At 36.5% G+C, this 19,228-nt stretch overlaps 1 long non-coding RNA gene and 1 other non-coding gene across 5 annotated transcripts; both read right to left on the minus strand.

Moving 5' to 3' along the window:
* Nucleotides 1-673: 673 nt before the first annotated feature.
* On the minus strand, nucleotides 674-16,832 carry LOC144972681 (uncharacterized). Of its 4 annotated transcripts, XR_013645407.1 has the most exons (5): nucleotides 16,675-16,832; nucleotides 12,408-12,457; nucleotides 10,387-10,467; nucleotides 2,333-2,398; nucleotides 674-1,524 (listed from the first exon to the last, which is right to left on the minus strand). It is a non-coding gene; the product is annotated as an uncharacterized LOC144972681 (long non-coding RNA). The 4 variants fall into 4 exon arrangements; XR_013645404.1 differs by lacking the exon at nucleotides 2,333-2,398; XR_013645405.1 differs by lacking the exons at nucleotides 2,333-2,398; nucleotides 16,675-16,832 and adding an exon at nucleotides 16,484-16,553.
* LOC144974279 (small nucleolar RNA SNORD18) lies at nucleotides 12,690-12,752 on the minus strand. The gene has a single exon (XR_013645684.1). It is a non-coding gene; the product is annotated as a small nucleolar RNA SNORD18 (small nucleolar RNA).
* Nucleotides 16,833-19,228: the final 2,396 nt, after the last annotated feature.

The following is a 19,228-nucleotide window of genomic DNA, read 5'->3' on the forward strand; positions in this document are numbered from 1 at the left end:
CTTACATAATACATTTAAAAATAACAAATATACTAATACATAACAGAGAGATGATTTACAAGGAAAAAAATATCATCTCCCAAAACAATAACTATACATTTGACTGTTTCCCTCCCAGCCAGGACTCGACCAGGGCCAAGAAAAAAACCAAGTAATCCCAATTCCAAGACAAAGACAGAAAGCATGTCGGAGAACAGATATAAGGGGATAGAAGACATAGTGTGTACCTCCTGCCCGCTATGAGAGGTCAGGATCCCCACCCTGGCATCTAATAATCGACACTAGTCCTGACATCAAGATCATAACGGTGTAAGATTCCATAAAGCCTAATCTTGGTATTTAAAACAAAAGCAAACAACGTGAGTATCGATCTATTTCATTTGAGAGACAGGGGAGAGAGAGAGAGAGAGAGAGAGAGAGAGAGAGAGAGAGAGAGAGAGAGAGAGAGAGAGAGAGAGAGAGAGAGAGAGAGAGAGAGAGAGAGAGAGAGAGAGAGAGAGAGAGAGAGAGAGGAGAGAGAGAGAGAGAGAGAGGAGAGAGAGGAGAGAGAGAGAGAGAGAGAGAGAGAGAGAGAGAGAGAGAGAGAGAGAGAGAGAGAGAGAGAGAGAGAGAGAGAGAGAGAGAGAGAGAGAGAGAGAGAGAGAGAGAGAGAGAGAGAGAGAGAGAGGAGAGAGAGAGAGAGAGAGAGAGAGAGAGAGAGAGAGAGAGAGAGAGAGAGAGAGAGAGAGAGAGAGAGAGAGAGAGAGAGAGACTACTCTAGTAGAATAGTTGAATTGATTTATTTTAATGCACCTATCATTCGACAACTGTACTATCACACTACAGCTATATAGAAAAAAAAACATTGGCCCCCATCCCCTTCAACCATCAAAGACCACCACTGGTCTTGTGTCACTTTTGACATCCTGTTGACAAGTAATGATCACTAAAAATATCCTTGGATCAGAGTTCCACTGTGCCACCCTTGGACATTTATAAAGATCCTTCCTTGGGCCAGGGTTTCATCGCATCGTCAGTACACATATTGACATGTAACATTGAGGAATATGACACCACATCAAAAAGATTAACCGAATGAGATTGCCTTTCATAATATACACAATCACAAAACAGTTGTCTTACTGAGTGGAACAATTTTCTCTGCAGGTCAAAATCCAAGGAGTGAAGTCTGCTGGATATTTAATTTGAAATAAAAAAAAGCACAAATATCACTGAGAAAACTCATCTTCCAATACATGACAATCTATACTTTATACTGGTGAAAGAATTTGAAATCATACTCTAGACCAAAGAACTAATGAGTGGTAAGCAGCGAGCCAAAACACAACAACAGATGCCACAAAGCACTTTAAGGAAAAAGGCACAAGAGAAAAAACATAAGCGGCATCCGCGCCCTAAATGAGAAATCAGGCTCAAATCAATGAGAAAACTATTTTTACCCCCCCCCCGCATCTTTTGGTTGGGGCTGTCATTATAAAACTTCCATCCGTTTTGGTGGATAAAGTGCAGATTCTCCCACTGGATCTGAAAAATGGAAAGGGGGAAAAAATAAATGGGGAGAAACAAAATCAACTATAAAAGGTGGAACCACACCTCAGACCTGCCAAATCGAAAACTTCACAAATTTATTAATTTCTAATAATTGACGAACACTTCAACATCACATCTTTGTGTAAAATTCGTAAAATTACGAAAAATTAAGCAGGTATGCCACCTCCTCTGATATGGACAAACCACTGCACAAGGAGCAAGCTTAGAAAAAATATTTAATGAGTTAAATTAATTCTTAAAATTTTTTTAAATGTCAGAGATCATGGTATACTTGGCAAGATATAAAATATCTGACAAGAGGGATGAGTCTCAATTATTATGTATGAGGCAAGATGCACCAAGAAAGCCATTGGTAAGCTTAACGGAGACCAGTATTGCCTCATTTTATTCATAATTTTAAAATAAAATATGTAAATTGGTGGTAGAGGGCTAAAGCAAAAGTTTTCCAAGCTTTTGATTACCCTGACGGATCATTTATTTGCAGGCTAAAGAGTAAAAACATACAAAATTACCTAATGAAAATGTACGAAACAATGGTTTCCGAAACTACCCAAAAGGGTAGATCAGGGGAATGTTTCATTTTAATGTACGAGGCATTTCAGACCAACAAGCTACAAGATCAACTTGTCGGTGGATCACAGCCACGATCGAAATTTTATAAAAATAAATATTTTGAAAAGTCACAATTAATTCAATGCAAATCACGCTCAGTTCCAAAAATACATTTTTCTGGGATCTTGACAAACAAGAAGTACTGATATATTGAAAGAATTAAGTCTACCTTCATGGGCCAAATGACTAATTAGATATTCACTTCCCTCCTTTAAAAAACTGGATGTCGCTTATCCTGCAAGGAGAAAAAAAAGCCCTTATTGAATGTAATAAGCAGGGTGTCCAGCAGATTATCAGACTTAAAAATCCTACCTCCCCCCAAAAAATCCTACCAAGCAATTTAAAAGCAGGGGTGAGAATGACTGGTCACAAAAAAGGAGGAAATTTTTCATCGTGAAGATCGTGACCCATCCATTAGGTATTCCAAACCAAAATTTGAAGTTTGAGACAAAGCTAAGGTAGTAAGAGATTTGTACAGAGCTCATAAATTAAACAACAATGCAAAAAACCAGATCAAATTATATTGAAAAACAAAAAAGTTATAGTTTCAAAGTTTATTGGACTTAGAAAATTTTTCGACATTTACAGCGATTCAATATTTCATCATTTAAGGATGCTTGTAAATAAAAATTTAGAGCACAAGAAATGACATTGAGCATGTTTTTATAAATGTCAGGGATATGACAACTGATTATGGCCATTAAAGTTAAGTTCATCATTACAATTTTCAAATTATAGATGCGAAAAGTTTGAGAAAAATCACCAAAAGTGCCAAAAGCATGAACAGAACGCTCCGAAATCTGACATCGGAGCAAATTGGAAAGGGATTATATCAGTAAATATACATTTCACTCTGTCCAAATTACATATATCAATTATATAAGTAACAGAGATGCTATCTAATTATTATCAAACAATTTGTTTCTAATATACAGATTTTATGACACCAGGAAGTCGTGAAAAAGTGAAAAATGACGCGTAATATGAAAAATTCTCGGATTTGCGTTTTGGATTAATAGCATAATTTGCCCATATGGCCAATAATAATATCATATACAATTGTTTGTTTCTTAAGCAGAATCATATACATAAATAATTACTTATAAACTTTTGGTAACATTTATCGATGAATAAACTACTTCAAATTTGAAATCATAAATTTCAAATATGTTCATGTTAGGTCGATTTCAAAATTGTCACCAGTGAAAAATCTATGAAATATCAATATTTACTTGCTACACATTAAATTTACCTCTTATTGCATATGGAATACTCCCCACTCCACATCTAAAAATGATATTAAACTGTCATACAAATGAGCAAAGTCTCCAGTCAAACTCAATGTCTTTTCTTTCAATACAACTTTCCTATACCTTATCTGAGCTTTTAAAATCTGCACTCCATTACAATTACTGTATTCTGCTAATAGATCATCAATCTCTTCTTTTGTAGTACATGACCCACCCTGGATGACAATTGCATTAATTATGTCTAGATGTTTTTCCTTATCCTTCAACTCCTTCCACAACTACGACTTAAAAATTGAACACGTCTTCTGGATTCTGCACTGAAGCTGTGGAGCTGTCACGGCTGAACTTGGAAACAAGTTTACAAACCTGTCAAAACCTGGAAAATAAAAAGAAAGATAGAAAAAAGTTATGATACACATGGAATGATCAAATCTGTAGGAAAGGTTATCACTATGCATCTCAAAATAAAAGACCTCGAAAAGTTAGAAGTCTATCTTTCAATAATTGTCATAATTTTCAACCAGTGTGCATTCATCCATTCGCAAGACATTAAAATAAACCCTTGGGGTGGGAGAAATTAACACAGTTGCGACATGCTAGTTGTTAGTAGCATTCTGAATGAACAAAGTCGTGCTCGTTCCAGAATTTAGTTGTAGTTGTAGTAAGCCAACTCACAATTGCCAATAACTAGCTAGTATTGTGTGTACCTACACAAAGCATTATCGACTGATTGGTCCTTTCCGCCTTGAGTCTAACGTATTAACCACTCTACCAGGAACTCAGGAAAAACCTTGGACTAATTATAAAATCAGTCTATGCCCCTGCCAAAACAATTATTTAACTTACTGTATCCCAACTAGCATTTGCTTCCTCTTTGAGAAAATGCAACTGAACCAGAGTTTGTTCATGAGGGTGACAACAGGTAGCTCAGGTCTCAGGCCTCCTCCATGCATCAACAAGTAAGATTTAAGTGAAGCGTAGAGAGCATCACCTGGTGGAAGATAAAGCAAATTAATCAGATACATATATATAAGATGTTGCCTTAATTCATTACACATTCTAGAACCATAGTTACGTTAACTGTTGTGGTATTAGTCGTAGTGGCACTGTAGTGTGGGAGTGGTAAATTTTATAGGCTCAATTTTATCTGTTTTGATAACTTGGACTGTACCATTTGATAGAGCATTAAATGACCTATATTTTGAAATGTGGTTTGTAGAAATGCATGCATAAATAGCGGAGATATCTCAGCTTTGCTAAGGCACGACTCTTTCACTTTCACTCAAAACGAAAGTCAACGGTCACATACACATCACAGAGAAATGAGAATCGAGAAAATGAAACACGATTTCAGCCAGATATCAAAGTCCCTATTTTAAAAAAAGCATAAGTCAAGCATTTCGTAAGAGAAAACCGTTATATCTAACACTACTACTATAAACAGTCTGCTTTCAGACTATAGGTCATGATAGACAGATTTTGTTAATACCATATCAACATCAAAACATTCCAAGTTTACAAGGGGAATTCCCTTCTGAGATTGTTTTGATACTAAAAATAGAACACTTCATTTTTCTTCCCCGCTGACTTTTAAAAAATAGAGTGATTTATTTTATCTCAACAAGACAAATTGATAGCTTAATAAACAAAATTTTATTTTAAGATGATAAAAATTACCAAGATGTCATAAAAATAATTAAATAGTAAAAAGAAAAGTCGAGTCGAGGGGAAAGTTTTTCTCACCTCAACCCGGCTGATACTACAGTCCGGCTTCACCTCTACATTTAGTTTCAAATAATAAATTAAAACATTACATTCAATAAAATTGACAAGAATATTTAAATACTTACGTATAGTGATAAATGTGTTTTTTCCAGCTGATGATACTACAGTAGCTGAAGAACGTTCCGATAATTCCTTGTCGACCCCGACGGGCAGATCGGCTGATGGAACAGCCATAACAATGGCCGCCGCCGTGTCGTTGGACTAGTTGCTCAAGTCACGTCAGAAAATATTAATTTACTTTATCGTGGGCTTTCCATTGTTTTCAATTTTTGAAAAATATTAAAGAAGGATAATTAATTTATAGAAAAGATTCACGTTTTTTCAAAATCTCCACCGTATTCATGAAGAAAAATCCAGTTTTCGTCTTTACATCGTCTTTACGTACAGAAGAAAGAAAAAACCGAAAATAAACGTGGTATCCCGTTGTAGATAATTTTCTTCCGTTTCCTACGAAAAAAACCGCAAGAAAATCGGTTGAACCACGACAAAAAAAAAAATTTTTTTTAGCGAGCCGTGTCATTTTCGAAAGTCGATCTCGGGGAAAAATATTGAAGTAATTCGGAAAATTTCACTTTTTATTTCAATGAATCGTAGATTGCATAATTGTTTTTTTTAACTTACGTTTATCTTATTTTATAAAGCAGATATTAAATATTACGGTGACATCAATTTGGTTCTGCTCAGATAAAATTGAAGCTGGCGCTGAATTAATTAAAATCTCAAAGTTTTCATTCTCATTCACTCACCCGGCATTGTCCACCGGAATTAGGGTCGGTTTGGAATACCTACATCCATGCGACCATAACCTATAAATTTGAATTTCACTCAAATTTACTGAGATGCGATCCAAAATTTGTCTTGCAGCAAATTCTGACACGACTCGGTGGAATTTCTAAAGTTGAAAGTGTAATTTAAACATTTGGTGGTTGTAGTAGGGATGATGATGTGATGGTTGTAGTAGTAGTGGTGATAGGGATGATGTGGTAGTAATGATTGTAGTAGTAGTAGTGGTCGTATGGATGATTGTAGTGGTGATAGGGATGATGTGGTAGTAATGATTGTAGTAGTAGTAGTGGTCGTATGGATGATTGTTTTTTTTTGTTTGTTTGTTGCTTTAGGTCTCTTCCAACACAATTGAGGTTATATGAGAGACCGCTGAAACAAAAAAACAAGCAATCTAACAAAAATAGTACAAATGTAAATCAAAATCATAACCTAAAGATATCATAAGCTAAATTATAAATAACCAAGAACAAACAGGCAGAAGATTTACAGAAAAAAAAATATCCCCTGTCAAAAATACAATCACAAACCAAAGAAGCAGGATAGGCTAGTAAAGAGAAGAAGAAACGACATCACTATCGGATCGTACACCCATGCGAACATCATAGGTATATGATTCAAGGGTGATGCTCCCATCCAACCACCCGCTATGGATGATTGTGTGGTGGTGGTTGTAGTAGCTGTGGTAGGAATGATGATGTGGTGGTTGTTGTAGTAGTAGTGGTGGTAGGGATGATGATGTGGTGGTGGTTGTAGTAGTGGTAGTAGGGTTTATGATGTGGTGGTGGTTGTAGTAGTAGTGGTGGTAGGATGATGTGGTGTTATTTGTAGTAGTAGTGGTGGTAGGGATGATGTGGTGTTATTTGTAGTAGTAGTGGTGGTAGGGATTGATGTGTGGTGGTTTTGTAATAGTAGTGGTGGTAGGGATGATGATGTGGTGGTGATTGTAGTGGTAGTGTGGTCTTAGGGGATGATGTGGTGGTGTTGTAGTAGTAGTGGTGGTAGGGATGATGTGTGTGGTGGTTGTAGTAAGGGTGATGATGTGGTGGTTGTAGTAGTGTGGTTAGGATGATGATGTGGTGGTAGTTGTAGTAGTAGTGGTGGTGGGATGATGTGGTGTTATTTGTAGTAGTAGTGGTGGTGGTAGGGATGATGATGTGGTGGTGGTGGTTGTAATAGTAGTGGTGGTAGAGATGTTGATGTAGTGGTTTTGGTGAGTGTTTTTTATTCATGATGATAATAGCAATTGTCAAATAGGAGGAAAATGTTTCGTCTATAGATCAAACACAAGCTAAGTGTAAAAATAACAGGAACATAGCCTTGTATTAGTATTATTTAATATATTACTATAAGTAGTATAAATCCAGTCTTATTATTAGACATAAATTTACTTTTTCTAAACATTTAATGAATTGTCCTTTCCATATGTAAAAGGCCTACAATGCTATTCAAATAAAAGGCCAGAAATGTGTTTTGTTTTGATTTTTATTTCATAAAGCAGGCTACAATATCTTTGTTACCGAAACATAGTGGTTATTCAGCTTAAATACAACCCAATAATCTCTCAAATTTAAAGCCATAGCCCAAAGGTAAAAGAAAGAAGAGTAAATTAAGCCAATCACCATTGCTTTATTCTAATAATATATTATTATCTCTGTATAACCAGATGATTATAAGAAGAGAGAGAGAGAGAGAGAGAGAGAGAGAGAAAAGAGAGAGAGAGAGAGAGAGAGAGGGAGAGAGAGAGAGAGAGAGAGAGAGAGAGGGAGAGAGAGAGAGAGAGAGAGAGAGAGGGGGGGGGGGGGGGGGGGTGTATTAAAAAGGCAATAGGTACCTACAACGGAGAAAAAAAATCCAGACCCATTTGTCCCTCCCTTCCCCTTCAACCATCAACCAGCTAATCAAAGAACACCATTGGTCTTCTGTATCAATTGTGACATCTGGTGCCATTCTGTCTGGCCCGACGTCATAAAAACGGGACCGTCACCAAATTTCAAGAGACTGAGCACAGGTGTCAAAATATGACATAAAACATAATGGTGATTGTGTGGTTTTGAGGAAAATGCTTGACACGGCAAAAAATCCGACCTTGGGTGCAATTATCCGACTTTTTCCTACCAATCCGACCTTAAGGTAAAAAATCCGACTTCGCTGGACACCCTGATAAGGGAAAAGTGACAAAATCATTTGTTTCACATGAGCTAACTAGTATTTTGAGTAAAAAGGCAGAAAATATGACAAGACAAAAAGTATGAAAATCAATGTTCCAGTTTGTGTGATCAGCAATGAACGAAACCAAAGGCTGATGCATAGACCTGAATTTATGTATGAGACAATTAGCACCAAACAAGCTACAAATAACTGGTTAGTGACTCTATGTCTCAATATATATATATATATATATATATATATATATATATATATATATATATATATATATATATATATATATATATATATATATATATATATATATATATTATATATACAAAAGATGCCATATATGCAGCCCAAACGAATTCATTGAACTGAGACAATGACGACGACCATCATCATGATAAGACGTGCACCTTTACAACCAATGCCATGAAATGCCTGCAGTCAGATCATGTGACAATCCATTAGACTAGTGCAATGAGTTAAACGATGATTGTAGCTTGCATATACGTTGTTGGGTCAAGGTAAGAATCTCCAACATAAAATATTGGGATGACATGAATTTCTTGATAAAAAAAAAAACAGAATAGGAGCTTGCAGGATAAATACATAAATTTACAATTACAAAAAAAAAAAGTATGAAAAGGTTTAATTACATAGCAAGCTATACATAGCTTGCAAGGGGGATTTGATTTAATATCGAGGTAACAGGCAATATAAATGAACAAGAATCAAAGCTTGTACGTGGATCTGTACATCGTCACTGCAATGTGGGTACAAGAACAATCTGGCAGAAAGGAAGGTAAATAGGACAGTATTCAAAAGTGAACTAAGCTTCAGGAAGCTGTGAACTGTAGTTCTGAAATTGTTTCAAAATAATGGTTCAGGGTCACAACCAGTCTTCGCAAGCAATAATTTAGAAAACGGAAAAAAGTTGTGGTTAGAGGATATTCAGATAGGAATATCAAAAGGCTGGAGAAAAGGTGTTAAAGATTGTCTTGTCTGGACAAACTGATCTTAAATCCCGACACAGACTTGGTCTTCTATGTCTCCAGACAAGTTAGTTTTAGATGACTGAATGTATGTTTAGTATTGTCCTATTGTTCATTTTGTAAATTTCTCAGAAGACAATGAAATGAGAAAGGCTTTAAAAAATAGTTGGCAGTGAGGGTAAGCGAGAGTTAACATTACATTTATAGGCCGGCAGACCATACACAAAGATAAGTAAAGTCTAGCAGACGTATTGACTGGAGGATTTAGAAATCAGCTCCATGGACTCGTGGCTCTAAAATAAAGAAAAATAATGGATGTCATTTGTCCAGCAAGAGACGAAAAAAGCCCATTGATGTAATATCATTAGATCCTAATTAGCCGGCTGCAGTGCTACCAACCCTTACCGATGTAAATGACCGATGTAAATGTGTACATTGGAGCCAAAATGAGTAAGATTTTTTAAAATTTTAAATACGCACAATCCTGAAAACCATGAGCTCACTTCGGATGGCAACAAGACCATACTAGCAATATCATAATTGATATTCAAATTAATGAATACTCTTAATAGACATAGTATCGACTTTTATAATCAATGTATAAATCAGACATTTCACTCAACACCCAACATGAAGTTCTGGGTAATATAAATAAGTAAAGAGTGCACAACTTAAGCTTTTAACTATAGAAATTGAACAATGCAGAAGATCAACAGAAAACGAACAAAGAACAAAAAGAGTAAGAATACACATCTCTACATATCATAATCCATCGATAATGGATAAAGGAGAACATTTTTGAACAATTGCCTTTAAGCCCCATGTTTACGGCATTCACCCCCACTACTTGTAGAAATTGTTCCTCTGCTGACGTCAAAATCGTGGATTTCCAGAAAACCCATCAGCACTGATAAAAACAACCAATCTTTCTGGCCAGGCAGTGCTGGCTGTATTAGGATTCTACTGCATAAGGAAGAAATATGTGACAATCTGTCTGGATATCATAAAAGTATGAAAATCAATGTTCCAGTTTGTGTGATCAGCAATGAATGAAGCCAAATACTGATGCATAGACCTGAATTTATGTATGAGACAATTAGCACCAAGCACGCTACAAATAACAGGTTAGTGACTCTATGTCTCAATATATAAACGATGCCATACATATGTTCATAATGAATCAGTGAATCTGATAAGACAATAATTGAATAACAATCATGATAATCTAAGACATCACAATCCATGCCATGACATACCTGCAGTCAGACATAAGGCTATCCATCAGGCAAGTGCAAAGGGTGAAACGATGTGCTGACAGTTCGCGTTCATTGTTGGGCCTAGGGAAGATGGAACCAAAGCATTTAAAAAATGAACAAATTTTGTGGCAGACTAATTTGACAAAAAATGAATACGAGATAAATTAACATCTCTATAAATCTAAAACCAGAGCAGACCTGCCTACTATGATAAATTTGTAGAATTCAGAACTTCACAAGCATCTCTACGTCATTAAAACATAAAATGACAGATGCCAAACTACATAATTGTAAGGATTTTGAAGTATTCAATCCATGTGAGGGTAAATTGATTTAAAGCGACAACCTGACTACAATAATATATCCTAAAAATTACGATTTTTAAAAGTAGGCAGGTCTGACAATATGTATGGAACATTGGTTTTCATAGCAAGTTATGTATAGCCTGCTAGGGGGATGAGTTCCAATATTGATGTAAGAGGCAATATAAACGAACAAAAGAACAAAGCTTGTACGTGGATCTGTGCCTCCAAGGAGAAAAATCTTTGTATTAAAGTTAATATAATAATCAAAAGTGAACTCAGCTTCTAAATGAAGTTCTTTAAAAATGATTACAACCAGTCTTTTTATTAGATGTTACAGGGTTTAAAGTGCTTGTGACATTTAGACCATAAAAGAAACAATATAAAAAAGTAAAAAGGAAGAGAAAAGTAAAAAAATTCTAGAATTATAATGCATGGTCTTTCAGATCCCTACACATTACTGTTGTAGATGATTGAATGTCTAATATTTGGCGCTTTCGAAACCACTAAATAGCTCTGAAGAAAAAGGAAGCGGCTAAAATTTCATTTTATTTTTTATTTTATCTTTTTTTAAAGAAAGAGAGAATGCTGATGAACATGCTCAGAAATTGTAGACATCATCAAAAGGTCAGTGACTCTAGTCCAAAATTTCATCATTGGTTACATATGATCATGTTATTGCAATCTTCCGCAAACAATGCACATTTAGTATTCATACTTGTACTATTTAAAGATCAAACAATTTATTCGACCGCGCTTAAATCTCTCAGACAAATGCCTCTAAAATCATCACCAAGCTCCCAACTAAGTGCAAATGAACCATCAAAGACTGATGGACACTCAACTTATATTGGAACTCAAAACTTGGTATAGAAATCATCATAGAGATACACGCTTTAAACAAAATTCGCAAAAAATAAGAAAATAAAAAACCCCATCAAACTAGGTTATTAGAATGAAGATGTCATAACTGGTGATAACAAAAAATCTGGAAAATAGGGAATTGTGGAAACCAGAAAAGAGATAAAAATCAGGATTGAGTGTGTAGTGTCTGCATGAAACAGGCCAACAAATATTTATCATACAAATAAAAATAACCATCTAATTCTCTCAGACAGAAATGGCACCATTGGTTCAGACAAATATGGAATGGCAATCAAAAACTGACTGCCATCCAACCCGTTGAACCTCAGACTCGTCGTCCAATTTTCATCACCGAGGTCAATGGTAAAATATTACAGCAAGCAAATCAGTGCACTAAAATTTAAATAGTAAAGATGTTACAAACAACAAAAAATAATGAAAAAATAAATAAACCCCAAAACATGACACCAATAGATGTATATTTCCCAGCTGTTGAAAGAACGAACTAGTCACTCAGCTCTATGTAATCGTTTTTAGCCAGTCACTTTAAAGAGTAATTCTCACTATATTCTATCAACAGACTATGAACATTCAAGGTTACAGTTTCTGTGTGTTGGTACATTATATCAGGCTGAGCTGTCAGGCTAAAGGCACACCAATAAGCTGGCAATATAAACAAGACCATTTTTCTTTCAGCTAAATACAAGTATCAAAAAATCATTTGACCAAATACTCCAAATGAAAGACATGGACAAAATCCATTTTTAAAAAAATATATTAACCGGCTAATTGAAGCAGAAAATTATGATTTTGGCATGAACAAACATGTGCAACAAAAATTAGGCCAAAACTTACTTTTCAGACGTTTGGCCAAGACTAAGATCAGACATCTCATTTCATGAAACCTGCAAAATAAAATAAACAGTAATTGCAGCAATTATTCAGTGATGTGAATAGAAACAAGTCCTCAAAACCAAATATATTCAATTTGACCATGTTCAGAAGTTAATTTACATCAAATGAATCAGTGACTCTAGTCCAAAGTTTCATCATTACAGGTCAATAAAACATTTTAAAGGTAATTTATCTACAATTAAATGGCAAATTGAAGTAACAAATGGAAACGAAATGATATACAAAGTCAGCACATGGAATCAACATATGTTTCAGAAACACGGACCAAAGATATCATCATTCCTTGTAAATATCATTTCACTCAAAGCATCAGTAGAAACATTTTTAAAAATGATTGTGGAACATGTAAGCCATAGACGTGGAAAACCTTGATTATAATCATACTCTACTGTTTACAGTTAAAAATCAGGATAAAATTTTGAAAAAAAAAAAAATAATTCACTCATTACCACTTTCTCATTTCATTTCTAAAAGAACCAAGCAAAAACGATACAAAGTCAGCATATGGAATCAACATAAATTTTCAGAAACACGGACCAAAGTTTTCATCATGCTTTGCACATTGCTGTATCTGGTTCTGGATTTCAACATTTAAAAAAAAAGAAAAAAATCTAGATTACTATTGCCTACATAAAATATTTAGAGTCAGCCAGCTATTATAGCCTAAATCATGAATTTTGAATGGTCATGTGGATCAGACAACAGAATGTAATCACAAATAAATCAGGTGAAACACGGAAAAACATCACCTCCACAAAATGTTAGCTACATTCATTCCTCAGCTAGTCTGCCATGAAATCTGCCGTCTTATACAAGGATGTAAGCACATTGGGGTTAGCTTTGAGCTATGGTCAAAAATGTGATTGAAATTTCAAGGATTTGTTCGATATTTCAATTTCAAAATTTTGTATTTCTTACAGTGTTCTAATGCACAATACAACACGACCCAAACAGTATTATGAGTCATGGAACAGGGATTGCTATAATCTAAATAGGTAACCGTTTATGATGGCACTTCCATCCTTTAACCGTAAAAGGGTAGAAATACTAATTCGATCTTGTTAAAATAAGGCGACAGACCTCAGCAAAGACAAATAAATAAAGACAATGCATATTGACCTATCCATACTTTTTTATGATTGCGTACAATGCACAGAAAATATGGGAAACTTCAATCCGTTTCAAACAGCATGACATTGGGACTGGAAGTAGCAAAAAATTGGCTCATAATTCACATTTAACCTCATACTTATATATGGGGGCATTATTGCCCTCATACCGAAAAAAAATCATTTCTAATTCTATCCTATCCCAAAGTAAGAAGCGACATAAATCTGTTCATGCTCAGAGAAAGTGAATGAAAATATTATCACAGAAATTCATTAGCAGCCTCTAATACTCATCACAGCAAGAACAGACCGCAATTGTTTAAAGAGCATTCTCTGGGTTGTCAATTAGTCTTAGTCTAGATAAGATATCCTACTGCTTTAACTTAATCGTTATAACGTAGTGTTTTTATGCACCTCCGCTGACGGTGTATCTTAACAGATCGTTTTTGTACCTCCGTTACCCATGCCCATCCCACCCAATTTCATCAGCGATATTGTGTTTCTGTATTTGGACATGGTGAAAGTTATATTGTGACATCTGTAGGATGTTTTTAATTTATATAATAACAATAATAATAATTTTAAAAATGGAAATATAAAACCAGAAAAGTTGCATTGAAGGTAAAATAATGTTTTAGAAAGACATTAAATGTGATGAACAGTCAGGTGGCTCCGTTGCGCAGTGGACAAGCTGTCAGACTTGAAAGTACCGGGTTCGATTCCCATTGTAGACATTTTATTTGTTTAATTTACTTTGTCTTTATTTGCTTTTTTCAAAACCTTTTTACTTTTGATTTTTAAAAATTATTATTCTTTAATTTACTGTCATTGTATAAACGTACATCGGTAATCACTAAGCAGCGTGCTAAACTACAATCTAAAACTATTTAAACCCCATGGACGTATGCAGCAACATTTTCATTAATTTACCATCACCGCCAATGGAGGTGCATAAAAATGCCACCTTATAATAATGAAAAATTAAGGTGTGTGCCGATTCCTAAGATTAAGAACTAAGAATAAGAAGACTGGACTAAGAAGTGAAGTAAGGCTGTCATTCAGACCCAGGGACTACCAATAATCTGGTCGTTATTCACCTCTGATCTGGGAGTCCCAATAGCTCAGTTGGTAGAGCACCTGCACATGCAAATGCAAAGGGACCAAGATCCATCCCGGGTGCAGTCGAGATGATAAAATCCGTATGTCAACATGCCTAAAAACGCTAGCTTGATAATTCGTGATAATTCCCTGTCCACTTTTGCATCGACCTCAACTGTAACCCATCAGCTACTGGAGGCTAGCCGATCATTCGGAGAAATGAGTTCCAAGATTATTTTCCTGACCGTTCAGTACAGATAAAGTGGCGGCACGTGATTTGAAATTAAACATCTTAATAAAATTAAGGCGTAAAATTAAATTCAAAGCCGAAGCTGTGTACCGCATCCATGAAATTCGTTCCAGCAAAATCCTTACTCAAATCTTAGTCTTAGTGGTCATTTTTGAAATCCACATGGTGGTTACAACCGGAAATGTAAGTTTCATGTCACAAAGTCAAAATCAAGTTAAGTCCGTCAGTATTCAGTATTAGCTTGCCGACTGGTAATATGTATCCCACTCACTGCCTCTAGCAACAAAAAGCGGTAGGCTACTACCGCAATCTCGGGGACCCAAATAATTTTGGGGGTTTGGGAGGGGAAAACTATTTTAAAAGTCTATTAGTATTAGGGGGTTTGGGAGGGGAGAGACATTTAAAAAAACGTTTTCCCCCTCCCCATCCATACCCCCAAAAATATTTTTTTAAATAGTTCCCCCCCCTCCCAAAACTATTTGGGTCCCCGAGTTTGGTGTCTAGTACCCAAAAAGCAAATAGGCCCCTTCATAACGTGATCGTGGATGCGAGTTATTTAGTGGTCCCAAGATTTCGAGAATCTGAATGAAGGTTATTTAGGCACTTTGATAAAATTTTCAAACTCAAAATATCTTGATTTGACTCAGTCAGGGGGATGGGACTTGAAAAAACAAAATTTGATACCTTAATTGTTTCTCTACGACCTACGGTTCCAGAGTTATATTTTTCTATTGAAATTTTTGTCAATTTTACAGAGAGAATCTGTGATCTCACCGCTGCCTCAAAACCAGCATCTCGCGGCGATCGGGAAATTTTGAGTTTTGCAGTCAACATGGCCCACTTATTGATTTCAGTAATTTTGTTTCAATTAAAAAATAAATGGCAAGTGTTAGGTATCATTTTAAAGGTCAGAAAATAAGCTTTATTTTCATATAAATCATTTTCATGGATGGAAAGTATGGAAAAAATTAAGGATAAATGAAAATGGAAAAAAATATGAGGTTTTTGTCCTAAAAAGTGGGGTTGATGGCGGGAAAAATAAAATAATGAGCGAGTGTATCAATTTTGATGAAATTTGGCAGAGATATTCTTCAATTAATTGTCTATCGATGTATGAAGTATAATTAAAATGTATCCATAATTTAAAAAGTTCTTTTAATTCAAAAATTTATAAATTTTTATTACATAAGCTTTCTGAGAAATACAATCAGCAATTAAGAATGAAATACACCGTTAGAAAGCTTGTTTTGTGCCCTTTATAATGATACCAAAGCCAAAGTTAGTCACATAGGTTCACGAATAACGCCATGGTGACCAAAACAGTAAAGGGTCAAAAATAAAGTTCCAAAAAACGAGTTTCACCTTACAGTGAGCCTATCGGCGGCCACTGGACTGGAGTTATCAAAGTGCCTAGATTATTCACTCCACGGTTTACCATCTAACAAAAGCCGGCCCTAGGTTGAGGCTGGGGATATCTGCACGTTTTCATTCTTTTTAGAACATATTAAATAAACATGATAGTGATAGAGAAATAACTTGATTCTAACCAAATTATTTACCAGGCTGAAATAGGCTTGAGAAATAATGATGGCGCTGGATTGTGCATTCATTATGAAAGTGATTATTCACTCCACGTTCCACATCTGCAAACAAAAGCATAGGTTGAGGATATCCTCGCACGTTTTCGAACAATTTAAATTAACATGATAGTGAGTAATAGAAATAACTTAATTCAAACAAAATTATTTACCAGGCTGAAATAGGCTTGAGAAACAACGATGGCACTGGATTTCGTTGGATTGTCGAGCCTTCGCTCAATTGGTTAACCATTAGCGATGTGGCTCCGGCTCAGGCTGAAGAGGAAATGGAAGAGGGAAAGGCCACGGACCTAAAAATGGAAGAGGCTAGCGGAAGGGGAAGGACAAAGTGGCAGTGTTGGGTTATTTGATCGCTTTTACTCGATCGACGACCGAGCGCCAAGCCACGAGTCAGTGCTCGATCTCAATGCCGGAAGAGCGAGTTAGTAAAACGATCACTCGATCGTAAAACGATCAGGCGGGTTGTGAGCTTGAGACGATCTTGACACGTGAGACGAGCTTGAGACGATCAGGATTCGAGCGAGCGGAGGGGTAACGAGTGTTTCGAATCATTTCAAATTCAAACGATCACAGTTTGCCATCCGATACCAATCGCCAACGTTTGCACACGGTAGTCTGTGGTTCTTCCACAGCCCTCACTCCTTGTCAGATGTTAGTGTGTCTGGGTGGCAGTGGCAGGGAAATTCGTATAGGTGTATCACGCGTGTGTGACAAGACTTCATTAAACCTACTAAAGTTTGACTATCACACACACACACACACACACACACACACACATACACACACACACACACACACTAAGGCTATTTCTATGACACACACGCATCCCTCTATCAATGAACACTCCTACAGTAGTGCGGCTATGTGGTCTAGTCATGACGTAACTATAGGTAGTACTCTAGTCGACCATGGGTCTCGTGCATTATAATGGTCTAGTGGTATGACACCCGCTTTGGGATCGGAAAGTCCTGGGTTCGAGCTTCGCGCTCGGTGCATAGTTGAGTCTTTGGACAAGGCTCTTTACTCACATTCTCTCACCGTACTCAGGTGTAAAATGAGTACCTGGCCGTTAACAGCGTTGTCTTTGTCTGAAAAATTGTAATATCGCCTAACAGGCGGCATGTCCCGTCCTACATATTAAATGTTGCTTTTGACCGGGGACCCCTTTACAAAGCGCTTTGATCACATTTAGTGGATATTGTAAAGCTCAATTTTTTAAAGTAAAACATTAGCTTTGAATATGGAATGTTTCAATTTTAGATGCCTGTGTATTCTTTGTTAGTTCCCATCATCATCATCATCATCATCATCATCATCATCATCATCATCATCATCATCATCATCATCATCATCATCAGGGGCAGCGGTACGGTCTTTGGTTGGCACCCGAAAGGTACCGAGTTCGATCACCCGCTGCTGAGTGGTCTTGAGCAAGTCACCTTGTCCTAACTAAATTTGCGGCGCTGCACTGCGGCTATCGCTTGGGTTATTCCAGTCTTCCCTTAGAATAGACCCGAAAGACGAATCTCCCCTATGGGATGAATAAAGGGAATTATGTTTAATTTATTTATCATCACCATCATATCAGCGGGATCATCATCATCACCACCACCACCACCACCACCACCCTAATAATAATGGATAAAATAAATATCAACACATTTCAATGTAATAATCAATCTAAAATCAATCAGTGCTCCTAAAAGACCCTTTGATTTCTTTGTCTAATTCGTTCCATACTTTTGGAGTCCCGACAAAGAAAGATTTTCAGCTAACTATAGTTTATATATGGGAATATTAATCAGTCGTTTATATTGGAATCGGAGTTGTCTAGCAGGTGTATTAGTTCAAAGCGCATTTCCAAGGATTTACCATGCTCAATGAACTTCACAATATTTAATTTAATTTATTCCTCCGGCACGCCATATCGACCATACATCCATTTCGTACAGTAGGTACCGATCGCTGTTTGGAGTCTTTTTGTATTAAAGCTCTTTACAATACCCGTCATTGCTTATAAGATAAGAATACATTCACACCTGAGTCAAGTGCCTGACACACGGACTTAACGTCTGGATCACAATTTTTAACAATCACTGTCACTCATCCGGCCATTGACAAGGCTTGATTTTGTGACAAGAGACACCGTACCACTGAGCGACCGAACAAATAATCACCATCTGCGCCATCGTCATCATTATCATCATCCTCATCACAGCCGTAACAGCCAGCAATACCACAATCATCATCTTCGGGTCCGGTCTATCCGTGTGGGGGGTGGGGGTGGAACCTGCTAAAGTATTTCATTTTTTAAACAGAAACACGATAATCATCATCATCATCATCATCGTCATCCATTGTCGTCGGCATCGTTATCATCGTGTCCGGGCAATCCGTGTGTGTCTGGGTGTGCAACCTGCTAAATATCATTATTATCTACCTACCTAATAAAAACACACCATTCTTGTTCATTTATTTTTCAAATAATGAAATGAAAGGCACGACCTTTCCCGCACACACAAGAGGCGATGACGACCAGTGACAAATTATGGGAGGTGGGGGCGGCCGACAACTTTTGGCGCGACATAAATATGAAATGTTAAGGTGACAGCGGGATGATGGTGGTGGGAGGGGGGGGGGGGGGTCTCAACCCTTCACTATCAACAACTGTTTGATGGCGTGTGTGTGTGTGTGTGTGTGTGTGTG

Source organism: Berghia stephanieae, chromosome 5, assembly GCF_034508935.2.
Source record: "Berghia stephanieae isolate SIO BIC M18660-M18661 chromosome 5, UCSD_Bste_1.3, whole genome shotgun sequence".
NCBI lineage: Eukaryota > Metazoa > Mollusca > Gastropoda > Nudibranchia > Aeolidiidae > Berghia > Berghia stephanieae.